We start from the raw sequence: 14,248 nt of genomic DNA, 5'->3' as shown, positions 1-14,248 counted from the left end.
TAGTTCCAGCAGTGCGCTACACTCGATCGAAACCCCAATGAATTGGAAAGAAACGTAGCAAGCCTTTTCTTTTGTTAGTGGATTTGTATTCAAAATTCATTTGCCGAAACCCGGGATCGAACCAGGGACCTTTAGATCTTCAGTCTAACGCTCTCCCAACTGAGATATTTCGGCCTCTGTCCTGGGGTTTGCTGTCTACCCGTTCACTAGTTGGGACATCTTTAGGCAAGGTGAAAATTCCCATGAGTACAGAATGTACATAGGAGGGATGATTTTCTAATGAGTAGTTAATTGATTCCAAATAGCGTGCATGCGCGTGACATTCAGGGACTGAGGAAACTAATCCCATGTCAGGATGGCTGAGCGGTCTAAGGTGCTGCGTTCAGGTCGCAGTCTCCTCTGGAGGCGTGGGTTCGAATCCCACTTCTGACAGTGGTTTGATTTTTTTCCTGCTGGCGATAGCACCAGTGCAGAGAAATTCCTGCTGGCTCCCAATGGCAATTTCACTTTTACTTCTGACTATATAGCCTGACTCAGCTTGCTTGGCTGTAGAGCCAGTAATAAGGGTCCTAGCTTACAGTGACCTGATTCTGTGTAACTTCCGCGTGACCCTCCTGAAAAGTACGTGACTCCGCAAGGGATTTTCTTGTGAAGACAAGAGTTCTGAATAATGCGCACTTGAATGGAGACCAAAGACTAATCCAATCACAATCTGGAGGATCCGCTATGATGTCTGTCACAAACACCCCTTCTACATTCTGTCTGTGTGTGGACTGTTAAGGTAAAATAACGGCCTTTATTGTAAGAGACAAAGGTTTACAGCTGAAGCATGGAATAACATTTCTACAGCATTGGAACCTGGGGGAGACCTGGGAGAAATGACATTCAGTGGGGCCTGGAGCTCATTGGACATTGCCATCTGGTTTTGACCAGCCAAGAGTCGAGCTCTGACTCTATACCCACTTAAAATCATCAATATAATGTAGCTGAGCAGGATCTATCTGCTAAAAAAAGACAGCCACCGCTGTTGTGCACCTAGGACATGTCTTCTGGTGATGCAGCTGCGTGCTTTTGGAGGTGAATGCTATTCGGCGAGCAGCAAAGAAAATGGCAGCTGGTTCTTCGGGAGGGAACATGGAGAAGAGGTAAGGCTTCTTGGAGAAGTGTGGTAATATATGTCTCTGCCATTCAGCATTCTGCTGAATATTTCCGGATCTTTGCATTATTTAGTCTTTCTCACATTAATGACTGATGTGAAAGAGGGACTCCCCCCCCCATTTCCAGGATTACCTGCGCATTATGCAAGAAGGAAAGCTCGGTTCAGTTAGGATATAGAAAGAACCCAAAAACATTCATGTCAATTGTTCAATGTTTAAAACGAGGGTGTGACAAAACCCAGAATTGAATCGGGGACCTTTAGTCTACGCTCTCCCAACTGAGCTATTTCGGCATCCACGCAGCACATTGTCTTCTCCTGAAAGAACTGTTTTCAACCTTTTTTTTTTTCTATAGTTCCAGCAGTGCGCTACGCTCGATCGAATCCCCAACGAATTGGAAAGAAACGTAGCAAGCCTTTTCTTTTGTTAGTGGATTTGTATTCAAAATTCATTTGCCGAAACCCAGGATCGAACCAGGGTCCTTTAGATCTTCAGCCTAACGCTCTCCCAACTGAGCTATTTCGGCCTCTGTCCTGGGGTTTGCTGTCTCCCCGTTCACTTGTTGGGACATCTTTAGGCAAGGTGAAAATTCCCATGAGTACAGAATGTACATAGGAGGGATGATTTTCTAATGAGTAGTTAATTGATTCCAAATAGCGTGCATGCGCGCAACATTCAGGGACTGAGGAAACTAATCCCATGTCAGGATGGCCGAGCAGTCTAAGGCGCTGCGTTCAGGTCGCAGTCTCCTCTGGAGGCGTGGGTTCGAATTTCACTTCTGACAGTGGTTTGATTTTTTTCCTGCTGGCGATAGCACCAGTGCAGAGAAATTCCTGCTGGCTCCCAATGGCAATTTCACTTTTACTTCTGACTATATAGCCTGACTCAGCTTGCTTGGCTGTAGAGCCAGTAATAAGGGTCCTAGCTTTCAGTGACCTGATTCTGTGTAACTTCCGCGTGACCCTCCTGAAAAGTATGTGACTCAGCAAGGGATTTTCTTGTGAAGACAAGAGTTCTGAATAATGCGCACTTGAATGGAGACCAAAGACTAATCCAATCACAATCTGGAGGATCCGCTATGATGTCTGTCACAAACACCCCTTCTACATTCTGTCTGTGTGGACCGTTAAGGTAAAATAACGGCCTTTATTGTAAGAGACAAAGGTTTACAGCTGAAGCATGGAATAACATTTCTACAGCATTGGAACCTGGGGGAGACCTGGGAGAAATGACATTCAGTGGGGCCTGGAGCTCATTGGACATTGCCATCTGCTTTTGACCAGCCAAGAGTCGAGCTCTGACTCTATACCCACTTAAAATCATCAATATAATGTAGCTGAGCAGGGTCTATCTGCTAAAAAAAGACAGCCACTGCTGTTGTGCACCTAGGACATGTCTTCTGGTGATGCAGCTGCGTGCTTTTGGAGGTGAACGCTATTCGGCGAGCAGCAAAGAAAATGGCAGCTGGTTCTTCGGGAGGGAACACGGAGAAGAGGTAAGGCTTCTTGGAGAAGTGTGGTAATATATGTCTCTGCCATTCAGCATTCTGCTGAATATTTCCGGATCCTTGCATTATTTAGTCTTTCTCACATTAATGACTGATGTGAAAGAGGGACTCCCCCCCCCCATTTCCAGGATTACCTGCGCATTATGCAAGAAGGAAAGCTCGGTTCAGTTAGGATATAGAAAGAACCCAAAAACATTCATGTCAATTGTTCAATGTTTAAAACGAGGGTGTGACAAAACCCAGAATTAAATCGGGGACCTTTAGATCTTTAGTCTACGCTCTCCCAACTGAGCTATTTCGGCATCCGCGTAGCACATTGTCTTCTCCTAAAAGAACTGTTTTCAACCTTTTTTTTTTTTTCTATAGTTCCAGCAGTGCGCTACGCTCGATCGAAACCCCAACGAATTGGTAAGAAACGTAGCAAGCCTTTTCTTTTGTTAGTGGATTTGTATTCAAAATTCATTTGCCGAAACCCAGGATCGAACCAGGGACCTTTAGATCTTCAGTCTAACGCTCTCCCAACTGAGCTATTTCGGCCTCTGTCCTGGGGTTTGCTGTCTTCCCGTTCACTAGTTGGGACATCTTTAGGCAAGGTGAAAATTCCCATGAGTCCAGAATGTACATAGGAGGGATGACTTTCTAATGAGTAGTTAATTGATTCCAAATAGCGTGCATGCGCGCGATATTCAGGGACTGAGGAATCTAATCCCATGTCAGGATGGCCGAGCGGTCTAAGGCGCTACGTTCAGGTCGAATTCTCCTCTGGAGGCGTGAGTTCGAATCCCACTTCTGACAGAGGTTTGATTTTTTTTCCTGCTGGCGATAGCACCAGTGCAGAGAAATTCCTGCTGGCTCCCAATGGCAATTTCACTTTTACTTCTGACTATATAGCCTGACTCAGCTTGCTTGGCTGTAGAGCCAGTAATACGGGTCCTAGCTTTCAGTGACCTGATTCTGTGTAACTTCCGCGTGACCCTCCTGAAAAGTACATGACTCCACAATGGATTTTCTTGTGAAGACAAGAGTTCTGAATAATGCGCACTTGAATGGAGACCAAAGACTAATCCAATCACAATCTGGAGGATCCGCTATGATGTCTGTCACAAACACCCCTTCTACATTCTGTCTGTGTGGACCGTTAAGGTAAAATAACGGCCTTTATTGTAAGAGACAAAGGTTTACAGCTGAAGCATGGAATAACATTTCTATAGCATTGGAACCTGGGGGAGACCTGGGAGAAATGACATTCAGTGGGGCCTGGAGCTCATTGGACATTGCCATCTGGTTTTGACCAGCCAAGAGTCGAGCTCTGACTCTATACCCACTTAAAATCATCAATATAATGTAGCTGAGCAGGGTCTATCTGCTAAAAAAAGACAGCCACCGCTGTTGTGCACCTAGGACATGTCTTCTGGTGATGCAGCTGCGTGCTTTTGGAGGTGAACGCTATTCGGCGAGCAGCAAAGAAAATGGCAGCTGGTTCTTTGGGAGGGAACACGGAGAAGAGGTAAGGCTTCTTGGAGAAGTGTGGTAATATATGTCTCTGCCATTCAGCATTCTGCTGAATATTTCCGGATCCTTGCATTATTTAGTCTTTCTCACATTAATGACTGATGTGAAAGAGGGACTCCCCCCCCCCATTTCCAGGATTACCTGCGCATTATGCAAGAAGGAAAGCTCGGTTCAGTTAGGATATAGAAAGAACCCAAAAACATTCATGTCAATTGTTCAATGTTTAAAACGAGGGTGTGACAAAACCCAGAATTGAATCGGGGACCTTTAGTCTACGCTCTCCCAACTGAGCTATTTCGGTGTTAGGGACATTAAGGGGTCCCCATGATAGAGTATGTTGCTGAGTTCCAAATTAAATATCAGGCCTGAAGTAATTACGCCCATTATCAGGTCTGGAGAAGCCACACACACACAACTGATGGTGTATCAAGTGAGTTCTAATTTAATGGTGCACAAAGGTGGTTTAAATACAATACAGACAAGAGCAGGTTGGACTATTCTAACATAGTTGGCATAAAATAATTGGTTATAAGATAAACCTGGCACATGACTATTGGCTGAGGCCTTATGTATTTTGCATATCATTACAGCTTAATGGACTTTGTACTTTGTCCTTAAACAAAGAAAGCTTCAAAAACACTTATGTGTGAACTAGCAGCTCACACTATGTCTATATGCATATATCATGGAAACAGAGATAAGATGTCATGTTGGTGCTAAATGAGTCTCAGTGACCTCCATATACCATGAAGATAAGATATACAAATAGCCAGCTGTGACTTACTTACACAGTTTATGACTGACAAAATACAAAGATGGAGGATTTGACTCTAACATTCCCCCATTTTGAGATGGCTGAATACAGGAATTCATATTTAGGTACTTCAGTGACCTAATGTCTACTGCCGGACTTTACCAGATTCCCCTCATATGTTCCTGTATTCTAACCTAATCTCAATCATAGTTCTGGCCTTTTATATCTTGGTCTGCTCATCCTTTTGTATATGTTTTGTATTAAACAAACAAAATGAAGATAAGATTTTTACTACAACTTGCTGATATTTACTTGTTTATACTATGTATTGTTCCTAAAATATGAGGTGGTATTTTCTTAACTATATACTTCAAACATTTCCTGTTGCGTCAAAGAAACAGCTATATATGACATGACTTAGGCTAATATGGGGTTATGAGGACATATCCTACAATCTGACACATTCAGATCTTCGATCAAAATCATATGATGTTTAAGAAACTTATTGTCCCACTTCATTGTTAAATGTTCTATACAGGCTTATCGCCAGGACCATCTGTAACAGCATTATCAGGAGAATCTTCATCGCTTTGTGTGTAGATACTTTCTTGCAATATGAAGCATGGATACAATTAGGCTCTCCTTCAAATTTCACAGAAGTACTGGTTATCATCAGCATTTGGAAGGACCATCAAATCTTGTCTCCAAGGTTTTTCTCACGTGTCTCTTTATCACCATCAATCTCTTGGTTCAAATGAATAGGTCCCGCCCACTAACTTAAAATCTGAGAAGGAGAGAAAACTCAAAGCCATACATTAGTCAGATGTTTTTGCCAAGACATCACATAGTCAGCCAGTACACCATACCACATCTGTAGGAGTTGCCAAGAATACAACCCCCAAAGAAAGTTTGACATGGGTTAAAGCCAATTCTTCTCTTAGGAGGGTACCTTACAGAAAATACCAATACAAGTGACACACTATTTCTTCAGTAGCCGTCTATCTGCAGCCCCGTTTGTGATGGCTTTCTTCACCAGATATGCCTCAGACTTTTCTGAAGATAGATAACTATACACACAAGCACGTACTTATACCGTCTCACCTTTAGTAACTGCATATAGTTAACCTGCAATCTCTGGAACAGGTACAAGGGCTCTGGGCCTGGCTCTGAGAAACTTTTCACTTTTTGGCCTACTTTGCATTTAACACATGCCATGCAGTGTCTGTAGTGATGTTAAATCCTGCAGCCACCCATCCTCTGCTCACCAGGTCACACATGGCTACTTCTAAACATTGCTTTATGCCATCAGTGGGGACAATGCACTCAGTAAATATATTCTCTTACCACCGGAGATCAGGACTTGTACATCCTCTTTTACTGTAGTCCTGGACCATTTTTGGTGCCTCAGTGTTGTAAAACCTGAAAAGAGAGCTAAAAGGGGGGTTTGGGTCGAGTATAATGACCAATTATCAGTAAGGCATATCCCCTAGGCCTCTGCAACTGGGTTAGTGGCAGTGTCTGCCCACAAGTTACCTCTACTTTCCTTCGTATCAGCCTTAGTGTGTGTCCTGACTTTTGACTATACCCACCTGTGTGGAGGTGGCAGCATCACTACCTGAACAGCCTGGAAATCCTTTTAGGCTTAACATTAACCCTACAGAAAGCTCTCGCTCTCCAGATTGGACCATAGTCCCACTATATCAAACACCTACCCTCAGACATTGTACCCTGTCTCAGTGATGGCTTCTAGTTCAGCTTCATGAGCTGAGACCCATACAGTTCCATAATGGTTCTACTTTGTGCTTGGTTTTACCCTTGGTTTACCTCCTATTCAGTGACCATGACATATCTGGTGCAGAATCCACCATCATTCCCAAATCGAGAATCATCTAAAATAAAAGAACTCTCATCAGTGTTAACAATAGATTCATCATTTATTAACCAAATCAGCAAAAGTAAAATTAATTTTAAGTTATCTGACTCTCCTTACTCCTCCCCTGAAACTATTGTTAACAGGTTAGAAGGGACTTGTAGTGCAGCACAGAATGCAAAGCTTACATTAAGAAGACATAGATAAGACACACTGCAGCCTGAGATATCCAGCCATTGTCATCTTTGTTTCCAATGAAAGATTTATTACCCTTTTGTCTTATCATGGAAGCAGCTGCGCTGGCTCTCCCCACACTTGTCATAGCTGTAGTACTACATATCCCAGCAGACTTATTTATACAATCCCAAGTAAATTCAGTTCTTTAAAGCTTCTAAACACTCCAGAAATTCATTGAGGTAAGTAAATACTCAAAATATATCAGCCATTACAGAGCAGATATGTGAGTGACTTCTGATTTACTTACACAGCTATCTAACACCTTGTAGCAAACAATGACCCAGAAACACCACTTTAACTTTGTAGAACTGCAATTTATCTTTACCTGCATGTACATGTTAGGGGCGTTCTGTGCCCCTTGTGGCAAGATAGTTCACATGTATTGCCTACCCCTATGGGGCCTAATCCCATATCAGAAGGAACATCTGAATAACTTTTTCACACAATAAATCCCGATTGTTAACATTCTTGGAATTATAGTATAAACCCATAACAAATATTTATGTTACAAGTGTAAAGCCCATGTGATATATTTGATACACATACGCACCAATACACACTGAGTACATAATACATGTACATGGTATATCAAGTACATCTCATTTACACCAGAACACACATATATGTATTCAACAATGGAAAGAACTTTTATGCCTCCCTTTCATATCTACTTGTCACCACCCTCTGTGTTATCAGCAGTCAATATCTGCTTGCTGTGGAGACTGAAAATGTAACAATACAGACATGGACAAACAGAACATGTACACATAGCAGACACATGTAACATGTACATATAACTGACACACATATATGGGCCCATTCACTTTTCTGAACCTTCCATACAAACATGCAACGTCACACTGGAGCTCCAGACAAAACAAAACAAATGTCAATTAAATCAAAAAGAACTTGTCTGAACTAAAATAAAAATTTTCATATATTTTGTACCGTGATATCACTTATCGTCTCGGGACGGCTTATTCCTACAAATAGGCACAGAGTTAGTTATAATTCCCGCACAGCTAAATATTGAGGAGAAAACAAACCAAAACATGTAAATAGTTGCCTTCATCTTCTTACCAATTTGCATATTACTATAAAATAAACATAATAATGTTGATCTCATATTTATGCCATTTATCCAATTTTAAAAACATTACCATGAGAGGAGCATTCTCAAAATGGGAAACCTTTCCTGAATAAAAGGACACTATAGACATTCTAGAAATAACTTAATGTCCACCCCCAAGCCTATATACACACATATGTGTATACACATACCTACACTTAACCTGCAGTATCCTCACCACAAAACATATCATGTTTCCACTTTCCACTAACCAACAAACTAACAACACAATGCTAAGTGCCAAGCACATTAACCCTTTAGCTGGACTGTCAATTGATGCTCACTATACATTTCCTTACACTCAAAGCCTTTGTCCTTCGCTTAGGACACCAGCAATCTCTAGCCAAATGTCCCTGGTTTCCACAATTAAAACACTTCCTGGTTACCCTCTATCCCTGTATCTGTCCTGCCTATTCTCCATTGGTAACTCCTGCTCTTTTTTTTTTTTTTTTTTTTTTTCTTGAGCGGCATCTTCTTCTCTCTCTCCCATTCCTATTAGTTCATATGGGGGTATACCCTACCTCAGAGGGTCCCTCCCCCATAATAGCTGATGGCCAGTCAGCCGTGAGCATCCCACTCCTCTAGGGCAATTAAGACAATAGAGGGTCACTTTTGACTCACCTAGTGGGACCTCCCAAACAGTCACTCTGTTTTCATTGAACTAATCTCTAATGTGCATGTTCTGGCGTAGTGCTCAGGGCAAAACCCTCATTTGGTTTCCACAGACTCCACTTTGTCTGTGTCCCTCTATCGAACACCCCTGAATCATTGCATGTACTTACTCAGATTCTACTCAGTCCTTAGTGTCCAAAACAAGGACTTTTCAATCACTCAGTACTTCCACTCTCGCAACTCTAGGGATTAAGGATGAAGAATAACTCTCTCTCCTGCACCGCTTTTTACACTCTATAACAGATGTAACAACCAAATGACAGCATGGACAGTAGACAAAGAATGAGGTATAACATTTCCCACCCCACTACAGACAACATACTATTCAGGTTCTTGCACACTATATAATATGGCATCGATTGTTATAACATATGCAGCACTAATCTTCACTCACCGACACACAGGATCCGGAGCACGTAGGAACTCAGATTAGTTATTTGGCAAGAAAAGGACTTACCGTTACAGCGCCGTTTTATTCATCTGAGGTCCTCCGGGCCCGTCTCCAAATCGGTTGGTGAGTGGATCAGTACACTATCGGCTGCACATTTAACGATTATCGATGCCCCACGTTGGGCGTCAGGTTCTGTTAGGGACATTAAGGGGTCCCCATGATAGAGTATGTTGCTGAGTTCCAAATTAAATATCAGGCCTGAAGTAATTACGCCCATTATCAGGTCTGGAGAAGCCACACACACACAACTGATGGTGTATCAAGTGAGTTCTAATTTAATGGTGCACAAAGGTGGTTTAAATACAATACAGACAAGAGCAGGTTGGACTATTCTAACATAGTTGGCATAAAATAATTGGTTATAAGATAAACCTGGCACATGACTATTGGCTGAGGCCTTATGTATTTTGCATATCATTACAGCTTAATGGACTTTGTACTTTGTCCTTAAACAAAGAAAGCTTCAAAAACACTTATGTGTGAACTAGCAGCTCACACTATGTCTATATGCATATATCATGGAAACAGAGATAAGATGTCGTGTTGGTGCTAAATGAGTCTCAGTGACCTCCATATACCATGAAGATAAGATATACAAATAGCCAGCTGCGACTTACTTACACAGTTTATGTGTGAAAGGTTACAAGATGACTGACAAAATACAAAGATGGAGGATTTGACTCTAACATCGGCATCCGCGCAGCACATTGTCTTCTCCTGAAAGAACTGTTTTCAACCTTTTTTTTTTTCTATAGTTCCAGCAGTGCGCTACGCTCGATCAAAACCCCAACGAATTGGAAAGAAACGTAGCAAGCCTTTTCATTTGTTAGTGGATTTGTATTCAAAATTCATTTGCCGAAACCCGGGATCGAACCAGGGACCTTTAGATCTTCAGTCTAACGCTCTCCCAACTGAGCTATTTCGGCCTCTGTCCTGGGGTTTGCTGTCTCCCCGTTCACTAGTTGGGACATCTTTAGGCAAGGTGAAAATTCCCATGAGTCCAGAATGTACATAGGAGGGATGATTTTCTAATGAGTAGTTAATTGATTCCAAATAGCGTGCATGCGCGCGACATTGAGGGACTGAGGAAACTAATCCCATGTCAGGATGGCCGAGCAGTCTAAGGCGCTGCGTTCAGGTCGCAGTCTCCTCTGGAGGCGTTGGTTCGAATCCCACTTCTGACAGTGGTTTGATTTTTTTCCTGCTGGCGATAGCACCAGTGCAGAGAAATTCCTGCTGGCTCCCAATGGCAATTTCACTTTTACTTCTGACTATATAGCCTGACTCAGCTTGCTTGGCTGTAGAGCCAGTAATAAGGGTCCTAGCTTTCAGTGACCTGATTCTGTGTAACTTCCGCGTGACCCTCCTGAAAAGTACGTGACTCCGCAAGGGATTTTCTTGTGAAGACAAGAGTTCTGAATAATGTGCACTTGAATGGAGACCAAAGAGTAATCCAATCACAATCTGGAGGATCCGCTATGATGTCTGTCACAAACACCCCTTCTACATTCTGTCTGTGTGGACCGTTAAGGTAAAATAACGGCCTTTATTGTAAGAGACAAAGGTTTACAGCTGAAGCATGGAATAACATTTCTACAGCATTGGAACCTGGGGGAGACCTGGGAGAAATCGACATTCAGTGGGGCCTGGAGCTCATTGGACATTGCCATCTGGTTTTGACCAGCCAAGAGTCGAGCTCTGACTCTATACCCACTTAAAATCATCAATATAATGTAGCTGAGCAGGATCTATCTGCTAAAAAAAGACAGCCACCACTGTTGTGCACCTAGGACATGTCTTCTGGTGATGCAGCTGCGTGCTTTTGGAGGTGAACGCTATTCGGCGAGCAGCAAAGAAAATGGCAGCTGGTTCTTCGGGAGGGAACACGGAGAAGAGGTAAGGCTTCTTGGAGAAGTGTGGTAATATATGTCTCTGCCATTCAGCATTCTGCTGAATATTTCCGGATCCTTGCATTATTTAGTCTTTCTCACATTAATGACTGATGTGAAAGAGGGACTTCCCCCCCCATTTCCAGGATTACCTGCGCATTATGCAAGAAGGAAAGCTCGGTTCAGTTAGGATATAGAAAGAACCCAAAAACATTCATGTCAATTGTTCAATGTTTAAAACGAGGGTGTGACAAAACCCAGAATTGAATCGGGGACCTTTAGTCTACGCTCTCCCAACTGAGCTATTTCGGCATCCACGCAGCACATTGTCTTCTCCTGAAAGAACTGTTTTCAACCTTTTTTTTTTTCTATAGTTCCAGCAGTGCGCTACGCTCGATCGAAACCCCAACGAATTGGAAAGAAACGTAGCAAGCCTTTTCTTTTGTTAGTGGATTTGTATTCAAAATTCATTTGCCGAAACCCAGGATCGAACCAGGGTCCTTTAGATCTTCAGCCTAACGCTCTCCCAACTGAGCTATTTCGGCCTCTGTCCTGGGGTTTGCTGTCTCCCCGTTCACTAGTTGGGACATCTTTAGGCAAGGTGAAAATTCCCATGAGTACAGAATGTACATAGGAGGGATGATTTTCTAATGAGTAGTTAATTGATTCCAAATAGCGTGCATGCGCGCAACATTCAGGGACTGAGGAAACTAATCCCATGTCAGGATGGCCGAGCAGTCTAAGGCGCTGCGTTCAGGTCGCAGTCTCCTCTGGAGGCGTGGGTTCGAATTTCACTTCTGACAGTGGTTTGATTTTTTTCCTGCTGGCGATAGCACCAGTGCAGAGAAATTCCTGCTGGCTCCCAATGGCAATTTCACTTTTACTTCTGACTATATAGCCTGACTCAGCTTGCTTGGCTGTAGAGCCAGTAATAAGGGTCCTAGCTTTCAGTGACCTGATTCTGTGTAACTTCCGCGTGACCCTCCTGAAAAGTATGTGACTCAGCAAGGGATTTTCTTGTGAAGACAAGAGTTCTGAATAATGCGCACTTGAATGGAGACCAAAGACTAATCCAATCACAATCTGGAGGATCCGCTATGATGTCTGTCACAAACACCCCTTCTACATTCTGTCTGTGTGGACCGTTAAGGTAAAATAACGGCCTTTATTGTAAGAGACAAAGGTTTACAGCTGAAGCATGGAATAACATTTCTACAGCATTGGAACCTGGGGGAGACCTGGGAGAAATGACATTCAGTGGGGCCTGGAGCTCATTGGACATTGCCATCTGCTTTTGACCAGCCAAGAGTCGAGCTCTGACTCTATACCCACTTAAAATCATCAATATAATGTAGCTGAGCAGGGTCTATCTGCTAAAAAAAGACAGCCACCGCTGTTGTGCACCTAGGACATGTCTTCTGGTGATGCAGCTGCGTGCTTTTGGAGGTGAACGCTATTCGGCGAGCAGCAAAGAAAATGGCAGCTGGTTCTTCGGGAGGGAACACGGAGAAGAGGTAAGGCTTCTTGGAGAAGTGTGGTAATATATGTCTCTGCCATTCAGCATTCTGCTGAATATTTCCGGATCCTTGCATTATTTAGTCTTTCTCACATTAATGACTGATGTGAAAGAGGGACTCCCCCCCCCCATTTCCAGGATTACCTGCGCATTATGCAAGAAGGAAAGCTCGGTTCAGTTAGGATATAGAAAGAACCCAAAAACATTCATGTCAATTGTTCAATGTTTAAAACGAGGGTGTGACAAAACCCAGAATTGAATCGGGGACCTTTAGATCTTTAGTCTACGCTCTCCCAACTGAGCTATTTCGGCATCCGCGTAGCACATTGTCTTCTCCTAAAAGAACTGTTTTCAACCTTTTTTTTTTTTCTATAGTTCCAGCAGTGCGCTACGCTCGATCGAAACCCCAACGAATTGGTAAGAAACGTAGCAAGCCTTTTCTTTTGTTAGTGGATTTGTATTCAAAATTCATTTGCCGAAACCCAGGATCGAACCAGGGACCTTTAGATCTTCAGTCTAACGCTCTCCCAACTGAGCTATTTCGGCCTCTGTCCTGGGGTTTGCTGTCTTCCCGTTCACTAGTTGGGACATCTTTAGGCAAGGTGAAAATTCCCATGAGTCCAGAATGTACATAGGAGGGATGACTTTCTAATGAGTAGTTAATTGATTCCAAATAGCGTGCATGCGCGCGATATTCAGGGACTGAGGAATCTAATCCCATGTCAGGATGGCCGAGCGGTCTAAGGCGCTACGTTCAGGTCGAATTCTCCTCTGGAGGCGTGAGTTCGAATCCCACTTCTGACAGAGGTTTGATTTTTTTTCCTGCTGGCGATAGCACCAGTGCAGAGAAATTCCTGCTGGCTCCCAATGGCAATTTCACTTTTACTTCTGACTATATAGCCTGACTCAGCTTGCTTGGCTGTAGAGCCAGTAATAAGGGTCCTAGCTTTCAGTGACCTGATTCTGTGTAACTTCCGCGTGACCCTCCTGAAAAGTACATGACTCCACAATGGATTTTCTTGTGAAGACAAGAGTTCTGAATAATGCGCACTTGAATGGAGACCAAAGACTAATCCAATGACAATCTGGAGGATCCGCTATGATGTCTGTCACAAACACCCCTTCTACATTCTGTCTGTGTGGACCGTTAAGGTAAAATAACGGCCTTTATTGTAAGAGACAAAGGTTTACAGCTGAAGCATGGAATAACATTTCTATAGCATTGGAACCTGGGGGAGACCTGGGAGAAATGACATTCATTGGGCCTGGAGCTCATTGGACATTGCCATCTGGTTTTGACCAGCCAAGAGTCGAGCTCTGACTCTATACCCACTTAAAATCATCAATATAATGTAGCTGAGCAGGGTCTATCTGCTAAAAAAAGACAGCCACCGCTGTTGTGCACCTAGGACATGTCTTCTGGTGATGCAGCTGCGTGCTTTTGGAGGTGAACGCTATTCGGCGAGCAGCAAAGAAAATGGCAGCTGGTTCTTTGGGAGGGAACACGGAGAAGAGGTAAGGCTTCTTGGAGAAGTGTGGTAATATATGTCTCTG

At 43.1% G+C, this 14,248-nt stretch overlaps 6 non-coding genes across 6 annotated transcripts; 2 read left to right on the top strand and 4 right to left on the bottom strand.

Annotated features, from left to right (window-relative positions):
- Window positions 1-101: 101 nt before the first annotated feature.
- TRNAF-GAA (transfer RNA phenylalanine (anticodon GAA)) lies at window positions 102-174 on the bottom strand. The gene has a single exon. It is a non-coding gene; the product is annotated as a tRNA-Phe (tRNA).
- Window positions 175-349: 175 nt separating this feature from the next.
- Window positions 350-432, top strand: TRNAL-CAG (transfer RNA leucine (anticodon CAG)). The gene has a single exon. It is a non-coding gene; the product is annotated as a tRNA-Leu (tRNA).
- Window positions 433-3,128: 2,696 nt separating this feature from the next.
- On the bottom strand, window positions 3,129-3,201 carry TRNAF-GAA (transfer RNA phenylalanine (anticodon GAA)). Its single transcript has one exon. It is a non-coding gene; the product is annotated as a tRNA-Phe (tRNA).
- Window positions 3,202-10,142: 6,941 nt separating this feature from the next.
- On the bottom strand, window positions 10,143-10,215 carry TRNAF-GAA (transfer RNA phenylalanine (anticodon GAA)). Its single transcript has one exon. It is a non-coding gene; the product is annotated as a tRNA-Phe (tRNA).
- Window positions 10,216-10,390: 175 nt separating this feature from the next.
- Window positions 10,391-10,473, top strand: TRNAL-CAG (transfer RNA leucine (anticodon CAG)). The gene has a single exon. It is a non-coding gene; the product is annotated as a tRNA-Leu (tRNA).
- Window positions 10,474-13,167: 2,694 nt separating this feature from the next.
- On the bottom strand, window positions 13,168-13,240 carry TRNAF-GAA (transfer RNA phenylalanine (anticodon GAA)). The gene has a single exon. It is a non-coding gene; the product is annotated as a tRNA-Phe (tRNA).
- Between the last annotated feature and the right edge of the window lie 1,008 nt (window positions 13,241-14,248).

This window comes from Leptodactylus fuscus, chromosome 1 (assembly GCF_031893055.1).
Source record: "Leptodactylus fuscus isolate aLepFus1 chromosome 1, aLepFus1.hap2, whole genome shotgun sequence".
Lineage (NCBI taxonomy): Eukaryota > Metazoa > Chordata > Amphibia > Anura > Leptodactylidae > Leptodactylus > Leptodactylus fuscus.
This window is presented reverse-complemented; position numbering and strand designations above follow the sequence as displayed.